This window comes from Muntiacus reevesi, chromosome 2 (assembly GCF_963930625.1).
Source record: "Muntiacus reevesi chromosome 2, mMunRee1.1, whole genome shotgun sequence".
In the NCBI taxonomy this organism is placed as follows: Eukaryota; Metazoa; Chordata; class Mammalia; order Artiodactyla; family Cervidae; genus Muntiacus; species Muntiacus reevesi.
In genome coordinates, this window is record NC_089250.1 from 60,877,092 (window position 1) to 60,888,172 (window position 11,081).

Here is an 11,081-nt window from a genome sequence, read left to right on the forward strand (position 1 = left end):
TGAAGAAGAACTAAAGAGCTTCTTGATGAAAGTGAAAGAGGAGAGTGGAAAAGTTGGGTTAAAATTAAACATTCAGAAAACTGAGATCAAGGCATCTGGTCCCATCACTTCATGGCAAATAGATGAGAAAACAATGGAAACAGTGAGAGACTTTATTTTCTAGGGCTCCAAAATTACTGCAGATGCTGACTGTAGCCATGAAATTAAAAGATGCTTGCTCCTTGGAAGGAAAGCTATAACCAACCTAGACAGCATATTAAAAAGCAGAGATGTTACATTGCCAATAAAGGTCCATCTAGTCAAAGCTGTGGTTTTCAGAGTAGTCATGTATGGATGTGAGAGTTGGACTATAAAGAAAGCTGAGCACTGAAAATCGATGTTTTTGAACTGTGATGTTGGAGAAGACTCTTGAGAGTCCCTTGGGCTGCAAGGAGATCAAACCAGTCAATCCTAAAGGAAATCAGTCCTGTATATTCATTGGAAGGACTGATGCTGAAGCTGAAACTCCAATACTTTGGCTACCTGATGCGAAGAACTGACTCATTCGAAAAGACCCTGATGCTGGGAAAGATTGAGGGCAGGAGGAGAAGGGGATGACAGAGGATGAGATGGTTGGATGGCATCACTGACTCAATGGACTTGACTCTGAGTAAGTTCCAAGAGTTGGTGATAGACAGGGAAGCCTGGTGTCTGCAGTCCATGGAGTCACAAAGAGTTGGACACGACTGGGCGACTGAACTGAACTGAACAGGAACAAATGGGAGCTACTTGCTACATTCCCATCCACTGGAGCAATGCCCATAAGGGAGAAACTTTGGGCCAGCCAGGCCCACATTCTAAAACACTACACCTATGTGTGGTCACCTGAAAGAGAGGGACCAGAGAGAAGGGAGGGTTGGGTCCTAAAGCAGCAGAAGCGCCCAGTGGGAGAGGCAGACATGGGTGGAAAGTACTTGAAAGCAGCATCGTGGTTCTCCCACAGGGGAGTCATCAGTGGGCAGCTGACCTGTGTGCTATAGGAACACCAGCAACACATCAGGGAGCATGTGTTCATCAGCTACGATCACAAGGCATTGCTATGACACAGGGGACACGTCAGGGAAAAAAGTGGGCAAAATCCCTGCCCCATGGACCTCCCAGTCTAGTGGAAGAGCAAGGAGAGCACATTTCTAGGGACTGTGTGTCCGGGTTGATACATGTTAACTTGTGTACCCTTCAGACTGATTCAGAGAGGTAGGTACACCCACTTTGCCCACTTTCCAGGTGAGTTAGCTGAGTTCTGAGAGGCAAAGCCCCCAAGACAGAGCTAGGATTTGAACCCAGTCCCATCACACTTTCAAGACCTGCACACATTGCCCCTTGCTACACTCCCTATTTTCCTGGGCTCCTAAATGCTATTTGTTCACCACTCACTACTGTTTATTGCAGTAATAGTAATGATAATGATTGCTATGATTCATGGATCACCTTATCTAGCCAAGGTTAGCCTGGGCTCTCTACTGACATTTCCTCAGTTTCCTGAGCAGCTCTTCTCAGGTAAATGAATGTCCTAGGACTTTCTATTTCTGGCTTCACATTTAAAAGAAAAAAAAAAAAAAAGAAAGAAAAAGCAAAGTTCAGATAAGTTAGGGCACTTGCCTTCTGTCACACAACCAACAAGGGAAAAAGTCTGGGATGCACACCCAAGACTGACTCTAAGAGCAAGCTGATTGTGCTGTTATAAATCAATGCGTGAATTTCTCAATGTATATGCTTTAATTAATCAGCAATAAAGAAAAATGCTTCTGTGGGCTGTAATAAATGATTATTGAGCATCTGTGTGTCAGGTCCTGGGGATGATGCCCTGTGGTCCTGTCCCTCATGGCCTCAGAGAGTAGGCAGTTATCACTGTGCCCAAGGAGCTGGTGGGATGCCTGCAAAGCAAGAGTCCCAAGGAGCTGGTGGGAATGTCACAGGTAGCCCAGATGTTCCTGATCACCTCTCAGAACCCTGAAGTGTCGACTGTCTAGCAGAGAACGTCTGTTCATTTTGTAGTTAGAGGAAACGGAGAACCTGGGAGAAAATGAATATCTTGGTAAGAGTGAAAAAAAACAGGTTATTAACAGAGCCAAGACTGGAACCAGATCAAGGTCTCCTCCTCTCTCCCATACCAGGTAGGTCCCAGGGTCCCACCTTCCATTAACATGTGGTATCAAGGTGCCCATCACTGGTTGCAGGGACCTTAGAGATGACTTGGTTCTGCATTGGCAAATATGCAGTCTCCAATCTCTGCTCCTGAACTTGTGGAAGACATCACTAATCAATCCTTCCCTCCAAGCCCAGGAGCTTAATGGGAAGACATTTTGATATAACACACTATCCAGGCCCTACAATCAGAGTCCTACTTGAGACTCCCTAGCTTGACCCCAGAAGGGAAACTGGGGCGGAATGAGGAATCATCTGTGCCTAGGGCTGTATATCAGTACCCAAGGGTGCCACAATTTGTGAACATATGTGTACTGTACATCTGAGACCATTTAAGCTCCTTTAGTCTTTACTCAATGCAAAAATAAGAAATGCAGTTGCAATTGGTTTAGCTTATTAGCTGCTTATTGGCAGTCTCTCCATTACCCTGTGCCATGGGTTCATAAACAGATGAGAAACCGGAGCTGGAAGGGGTGAGGTGACCAGACACAAACGACAATTATAATCATCAACATCACTGTAGTAACCATCTATTGGGGCAGACACAGAATATCCCACACTTCCTCACAGCACACCTGGGAGGAGAGGCTCATAGTTAGTCTCATTTCACACTTAGGAGACCAGAGGTTCAAGGAGATGAAGCTCTTTGTGCAGGCCACACAGCCAGCAACAGGCAAAAAGAAGATTTGAACCCAGTCTGCCCAACCCCAGTCCTGGGGTATTGTAATTTCCATTTTGCCACTAGGCATGGAGTTGTGTTGCCATTTTACAATGAGACAACTGAAGCCTGGGACCAACACCACATCTTAGGTCACTACCTCACACTTGGCCCCCTGGGCTGTGCCCCTGAGGCGGGAAAACTCTCTGCACAAGATTTTGGCAGAGCCCTCAGCTCTGTGCCCACAACCAGAGGAAGAGGGGCCTCAGATGTTTGCAGAACTGGGCACAGACAGCTGGAAGTGAGTCTGCTGACCAGTCCAGGGCTCTGCTGGATGGGGTCCTCCATGTCCCAGACCCAGGCTTGGGCACCTGCCCTGTGCTCTGATGATGGGACCATGAGGGACACCAGCTCTCCAAGCCTCTGGCTGTACCCCTACTTTATCCTGGCCATGGTCAGGTTAAGGACAGGGTTACAGGTCCCTGCTGAGGGGCAGATGGCTGAACGAAGGAGACTGACCTTGGCTGACCTGGAGTTCTCTACCAGTGCTCCCACCCTAATGCTACGTGGGCAGCCTTCTGTGCTTCCTGGGCTGGGTGTTCCAGGTTGACCTAGGCCCAATGTACCAGGCATTACAACCAACTCAAACAGCAGAGGTCAAGGAGTAAACAGGGTATTCTAGTGCAAGGACTCTCCTGCCCCACCAGCTGGCCTCAATGTGATCTGAGTGAAAGGTCCTTCCTGGGGACCCAAATGTTGGGTTCCTGTCCTTGTGAGACCTGGGCCACTCACCTTCTTTCCCTGAACACCAGTTTCCTGAATTGGAAAATGGAGTTTTCCTAACCACCTTAGGGTGTTGCCATGAGCACCAGTGGTGCTCATTGCTTTCACCAATGGTGAAAGTAGTCCTGCACTGCCAAACCCAGGGCCAGGTATTGGCCTGGACCTGCTGGATTCTGGACACTGGGACCAACAAGTGTGACTCGCTGCTGCTCCCAGACACTGAGAGTGGGAACACCCTATCTTGGTGGGAGAGGATGCAGAACTGGGTGCTCTCCAGCTCTGCCCCTTTCCAACTGTGTGGTCTTGAGAAAGTCATCCTCTCCTTCTGAGCCTCACTTTCCTCAGTCAAGAACTAAGGACCGTAACACCCTTGCCTAATTGCTGATGAGGTGACACAAGATGAAGCAGGATAAGCACCTAGGGTTGTGCGATCATGTCTATGCAGAAGTGGGGTTCCAGATGATAGGGTGGGGATCACACCTCTTAGGACTCAAGGTCAAAAGTACCTTTCGGCCACCCTAGTCCAGTTACTTCCAATTCTGGCCAGCCACCCTGGAGTTGCTGACCCTAAGAATCTAGGGAGAAGCTCAGGCATCTACTGTTTAAGCAAACTTAATAGAAAAACTGTAAATAGAACTGCCATATAACCCATCAATCCCACTGCTGGGCATACACACCAAGGAAACCAGAATTGAAAGAGACATGTGTACCCCAATGTTCACTACAACACTGTTTACAGTAACTAGGACATGGAAGTAACCTAGATGTCTATAGGCAGATGGATGGAGAAGAACGTTGTGGTACATATACACAATGGAACATTACTCAGCTATAATAAAGAATGCATTTGAGTCAGTTCTAATGAGGTGGATGAAACAGAAGCCTATTAAACCACATGAAGTAAGTCAGAAAGAAAAACACCAATAGAGTATATTAACGCATATATGTGGAAATTTAGAGGACTTCCCTGGTGGCTCAGATGGTAAAGTGTCTGCCTACAATGCGGGAGACCCAGGTTCGATCCCTGGGTTGGTAAGATCCTCTGGCAAAGGAAACGGCGACCAGCTCCAGCACTCATGCATAGAAAATCCCATGGATGGGGGAGCATGGTAGGCTACAGTCCATGGGGTCACAACGAGTCAGACAGGACTGAATTTAGAAATGAAATTTAGAAGTGTAATTTAGAAAGATGGTAACGATGACCCTATATGCAAGACAGCAAAAGATAAATAGATGTAAAGAACAGACTTTTGGACTCTGTGGGAAAAGGTGAGGGTGGGATGGCTTGAGAGAGTAGCATTGAAACATGTATATTACCATATGTGAAATAGATGACCAGTGTAATTTCGATGCATGAAGCAGGGCATTCAAAGCCAGTGCTCTAGGACAACCCAGAGGGATGGGATGAGGAGGGAGGCGGGAGGGGAGTTTAGGACTGTCGGACACATGTACACCTACGGCTGATTCATGTCGATGTATGGCAAAACCACTGCAATATTGTAAAGTAATTGACCTTCAATTAAAATTAAAAAATAAATTTATAAAAATAGTACTTAATGTTTTATTTTTAAAAGCTATTTCCCAAGTAGAAAATTTCAACAAAATGAAAAGATATGAAATGAAAGAGGAAAATAAATTGGGTTCATTTCATGTGTAGCTTTGGATGCATCCTTCTCCTTCTCTGGACCATAGGTTCCTCGGTATCTCAGGAAGGAGGTTAAGTTGAACTCTAAGCTCTCCTGTGGCTTTGATGTCTGTTATGTTTCTGTTATGGTTATTTGAACCTGGAGTTGTCATCTAAAGGGCTGGGATGATGTGAGTATACAAATGTGTTGATCAAGACTTACTATGAGTTTAAATGGCAGAACCCAACTCACACTGGTTTGAAGAGGAGAATTCTGGAAAGAGGGAATGGTCTGTGCACAGGGCCAAAGGAGAAATGATGTTGGTATTTTTCTGAAAAGGAAAGAAGACAGTAGGGCCATGGAGAGAGAGGTAGGTGTGTTTGGGGTGGCAGTGAGTAGATGACACAGGGGCCAAATTGGAGACGTTGGCTAAAGGTGAGTGCTTTAACTTCTGGCACCTGCATTGAGAGTAGAGAGGTTGGAGGTAAGTGTGCAGAGGGATACCACATATATGGGGATGTATATGGACTCTCAGGAGAAACGCCACTGACTAAATGGGGCAGATAGGGGAGGGTGGGTCCTGAGCAACCTGTCATTGCACACATTTGTCCTGAAGCTGGTTCCACAGTGAGGGATGTTACAGAGAGCATTCAGACAAGGAGAAGGTTTGGGAAGAATGACCTCCCTGGTCACTGACCCTGATGTTTTGGACCACAGTTCTAGCCTCATCTCTGTGCTTGTCTTAAAGGCTGGTTGCCCTCCCTCTCTGAGCCTGAGTTTCCAAATGCTGATAAAGTTAATCTGGATGATCACTATGGAACCTTCTACCAGAATACTCTCCAGTTCATTCATTCTATGTTTTCTCCATAGCCTCCCACCCACATGGCCACCATCTTGGTAGCTGGGGGCTCCATGGGAATGGGCTCTTAGTCTTGGTAAAAGTCCTCTCCATATCCATCCAGTTCAAGTAACCTGGGTGACCTTTGCTTCAGAAGTCTCTCTGTTCACTCTGGACAGGGGTTATTTTCATTGGAGTCTCCTTCAGTGGCTCTGGACACAGAACTTGTTTCCAGGGGCAGTCTCCCGCGCCATCACCATCAATATAAGGGCCATCACCACCCAGCAGAATTCCAAGAGAAAGGATTTTGTAAGTAATTTTCTTCAGCCCTGTGACTGCTGGGTTTCCCCCTTAATGTCACTCCACATGGAGGTTTACAGAAGGCTTTGGGGACAAGAGGCATAGGGATGAAATTGAAAGTGTTAGTCACTCAGTCGTGATCAACTCCTTGCAACTCCATGGCTAGTAGCCCACCAGGCACCTCTGTCCATGGATTTCTCCGGGCAAGAATATGGAGCGATTTGCCATTTCCTTCTCCAGGGGATATTCCCACCCAGAGATTGAATCCAGGTCCCCTGAATTGCAGTCTTTACCATCTGAGCCACCGTGGAAGCCTTTCAGAAGGCTCTGAGGTTAAGAACCAGAGGGGTAGGGCCCCTTGAACTAGCTAGTATTTTGAATAGAGCAAATTAAGAAATAGATTCAATTAGGAGAAAGGTCAAATTGATGATGAATGCAGTGTCATGATGTGGTGCCTAATTTTTCATTCTTATATTTGGCGAACTTTATTTTGTTATACTGTTCTAGGTACTTGGTAAACAACTCGCTTGCCAATGCAGGGGACATAAAAGACGTCAGTTTGATCTCTTAGTCAGGAAGGTCCCCTGGAGGAGGGCACAGCAACCCCTTCCGGCATTCTTGGCTGGAGAATCCTATGGCTTGAGAAGCCTAGCAGGCTACAGTCCATGGGGTCACAAAGAGTCACACACGAATCAGTGACTAACACTAACACTGTCCTCGGTGCAGGGTTTTTACCGTAAGTTGAAAGTTCAACCATGAAATAAGTCACAATCCCTTCTGTAATGAATTCACAGCCTCGTAGGAAAGGCAGGCAAGTTGTTACTAACATCTTAAATCAGAGCGCTGCCCCTTACTGACCTTATGATCTTTCCCTCTTAGAGACTCAGTCTGCTCACCTGTAAGGTGGACATAGTGGGTGTACCTACACAGTTAACATGTATAGATCTGGACACGCGGTCCCTAAAGATTTGCTTTCTTCCTTGTCCACTGGAGAGGGAGCCCCACTAGGCCGGGATCTCGTCTGTTTTGTTCCCTGACGTGTCCCCTGTGCCATAACAATGCCTTGTGATCGTAGCTGATGAACACAAGATCGGGGCAGATCGGGGCCCTGCCCATGGCTGACTTCCCTCAGGAGAACACATTGCTCTGTTTTCAAGTACATTTTGTGCACGTCGGCCTCTCCCCAGACACGGAGCACTTCTGCTGCAGCAGAACCCACCCCTCCCTTCTCTCTGGCCCCGCAGGTGACCACAGGTATGTGTAGTGGCTAAGGGTGTGGGCTGGGCTGGCCCGAGGTTTCTCCGCTATGCACGTTGCTCCAGCTGGTGGGAATGTAGCAAGTAGCCCCCAGACATTCCTGACCACCTCTCAGAACACCAAGCAATCAACTGTGTAGCAGGAAGCTTCTATTCATTTGTAGTTAGAGTAAAAGGAGACCCTGGAGAAAATGAACATCTTACTCAGAGTCACAAAACTGAGCCAAGCCTGGAACCCAGATCAGGGTCCCTTCTCCACCCCACAGCACTAGGCAGGTCCCAGAGTCCCAACCTCCATGAACATGTGGTGGCCATGCACCCATCACGGGCTGGAGGGGCCATTAGAGATGACCTGGTCCTGATCTGGCGAACATGCAGTCATTCCACTCTCCCCTCCCGAACTTGGGGCAGACATCACTAATCAATCCAGCCCTCCAAGCCCAGGAGCCACCTGGGAGGGTTTCTCTGCAGAAAACTCCATCCAGCCCCTACAATTAATGAGGTATACATGATACCAGAGTTCTTGGAATCTCTAACATGGTCCTGTGACAGGAAGCTGAGGAACTGTACCTCCCAAAGATTATGCACCAGTCACCAGGGAGCTGGAATTTATAGACAAAGGTGTACTGGAAGTTTGAGCCCATCCAGGTCATATGGTCTTTATAGTGCACACAATAAGAAATCTGGTTTCCATTGACTAAGCATAAAACATATTGGATGCTAGATCTCCTCCCTTCATCCTCTCTGTAACACTGTGCAGTGGGGTCATGTACAGATGGGACACCTGAGGTATAATTATAACATCATCATCAGTGTTGTAACCGTGTATTAGGAGCCTGCACACACTATCCCTCCACGTCCTCACAGCACACCTGGGCGGAGACTCCCACACTTGGTCTCATTTTGCACACTAGGGACCTGAGGTTCAGGGAGATGAAGTCCCTTGTCCAGGCCACAAGCCAGCAACAGGGAAAGAGAGGATTAGAAAGCAGTCTGCCCGAATCCAGAACTGAGGTCTGACCACCGTCCCCTTGGTGCCCTTTTAATTTCCATTTTGCCACGGGGATCCAGGTACCAGGTTGTTTACCTACTTTACAAGGAGGCAGCGGAAGCCTGGGGCCAACTCCAGGTCTGAGTTCATTACATCACTCTCCACCCACTGGGTTGCAGTTTTGAGGTGAGAACAATTCTCTCCACAAGATTTTCTTCAGATCCCTCAGCTCTGTGCGCACAACCAGGGGAAGAGGGACCTCAGATGTGTACAAACCAGGCTCAGACAGTGTGGAGGGTGGTCTGCTGACGGACGCAAGGCTCTGCTGGATGGGGTCCTCCATGTCCCAGCACCAGGCTTGGGCACCTGGGCTGCCACCCTCCCCCTGCTCTGTGCTCTGATGGTGGGACCACAGTTACGGTGAGGAAGGCTAGCTCCTCAAGCCTCCAGCCCTGCTTGTACTTTGTCCTAGCTGAGTTCATCCGGTTCCTACTGAGATGCAGGTAGGGGACCGGAGGAGATGGGCACAGGTGACCCAGAGGTCTCTGCTGGTGCTATAAGCCCGATGCCAAGTGGGCACCCATCTGGGCTTCCTAGACTAGGTTCCAGGTTGACATGGGCCCAATCCACCAGGCATAACAACCAACTCAAACAACAGACATCGAGGAATAAATATATTCAAGTCCAAGGACTCTCCTGCCCCACCAGCTGGCCTCAATGTGACCTGACTGTCCCTGAGGGTGCAAATGCTAGTTTCCTATCCTTGTAAAACTGAGGCCAGTCACCTCTCTTCCCTGACCCTCAGTATCCTCAACTGGAAAATGAAGTTTTCCATGCCTACTTAAGTGGGTTGTCGTGAGCACCAATGGTGAAAATGCACCCACAGTGCAAGCCATTCACCCGGGCCACAGTCTCCCTAGACTTTCCAGCAAAGAGGTTAAAATGATGACCTCTAAGCTCTCCTGTGGCTTTGATGTCTGTTGTGTTTCCAGTGTGGTTGTGTGACCCTCGAGTAGGCATCAGATTGGAGGAGGAAGACACGAGTTTACAAATGTGTTTCCAGGACTTCCTGTCGATTTGAATGGCAGGAGCTGACTTACCCTGGCTTCAGTTAAAAAAAAATAAGAAGTGAGACATGTATTTGAACTGGAATTTTTGTGGCAAGGAGGACTTCAGGTACACTTGGATCAAGCACTGTAACAATACATTGTCTCATTCCCTTTTTACAGCTTCTTTTTCTAGTGAGCTTTGCTGAAACATTTGTATATAAATACTATCTTGAGGACAAAGTAGACCCAGACAACACGTGAAGACCTAAAGCTTCCTTTGTGCGTCATGAGATCTAGCTAAGGGTTTTTTCATTTCCTTTACATTTTCAAAGAACTAATATTAGTTTGGTTAATATTTTCAATTATTTTTCTCTTCTTATTATATTTACTCCTGCTGTAATCTTCATTATACTTTTTTAGTGGTAACTTAGGGCTTAGTTATTCTTCTTTTTCTAATCCTTTAAGGTATAGATGTAGGCTGTTTATTTGGGTTTTTCTTGCTTCTACATGTAGGTATTTATTTCTATTCTTCCTCACATTTTAGCACTAGGGATACTATGTACAACATGGTAACTATAGCTAGCAGTGATGTATGATATATAGAAACTTTGTCAAGAGAGCAGATTAGAAGAGTTCTCATCAGAAGGAAAAACTGCTTTTCTCTTTGATTGTATCCATATGAGAACTTGAATGATAGCTTAACCTATTGCACAGAAATCAAACTGTTGTCTTCAAATTATACAGTGATGAATATCAACTTTTTTCTCACGAAAAGTGGAAAAAAGATTATTTAAAAAGTGTGAAATTTTTTTATGAGAGCAGACACTTCCTGAACTGTGTGTCTGTATAGGACAATGATGACAAGATAGCTTGGGTAGAGCTACCAGCTGGAAAACATGGTCTCATTGTTGTGGCAACATTGAGGAGTGGCCCCCACTTACCAGGAGACAGGTCCTGAGCAGAGTGGTGGGCAGAGGAGGATTGAGAAGCTGGAGGGAGGAAAGGAGTAGTGACCAGGGGGTGGGACAGCCTGGACAGAGGCTCAGCACTGACCTGAGTGGGCTATGCTCAAGAGAAGCCCTGAACTGTGAGCCCTCCCTGTGTATTTTGTGGGAATGTGACTGTCACAAAATATAGATAGGGAGGAAAACTCTCATCCCTTTGCTATGCCAGGAGGGGAAGTGCCAGCTCTGACTTCCAACAGAATCCAGCTTCACCTCTGACCAGCTGTGTGGCCCTGAAGAAGTCACTTCACTTCTCTGAGACGCAGTTCCCACACCTCCTCCAAGAACCATTCACTGCATCACTCGGTAGAAATCAGAATTGAGTGAAATACAGTGTATAAAGATTTAATATGGGATTTTTCAGCACTGGTTGACAGTAACTCCAGTGTGTCG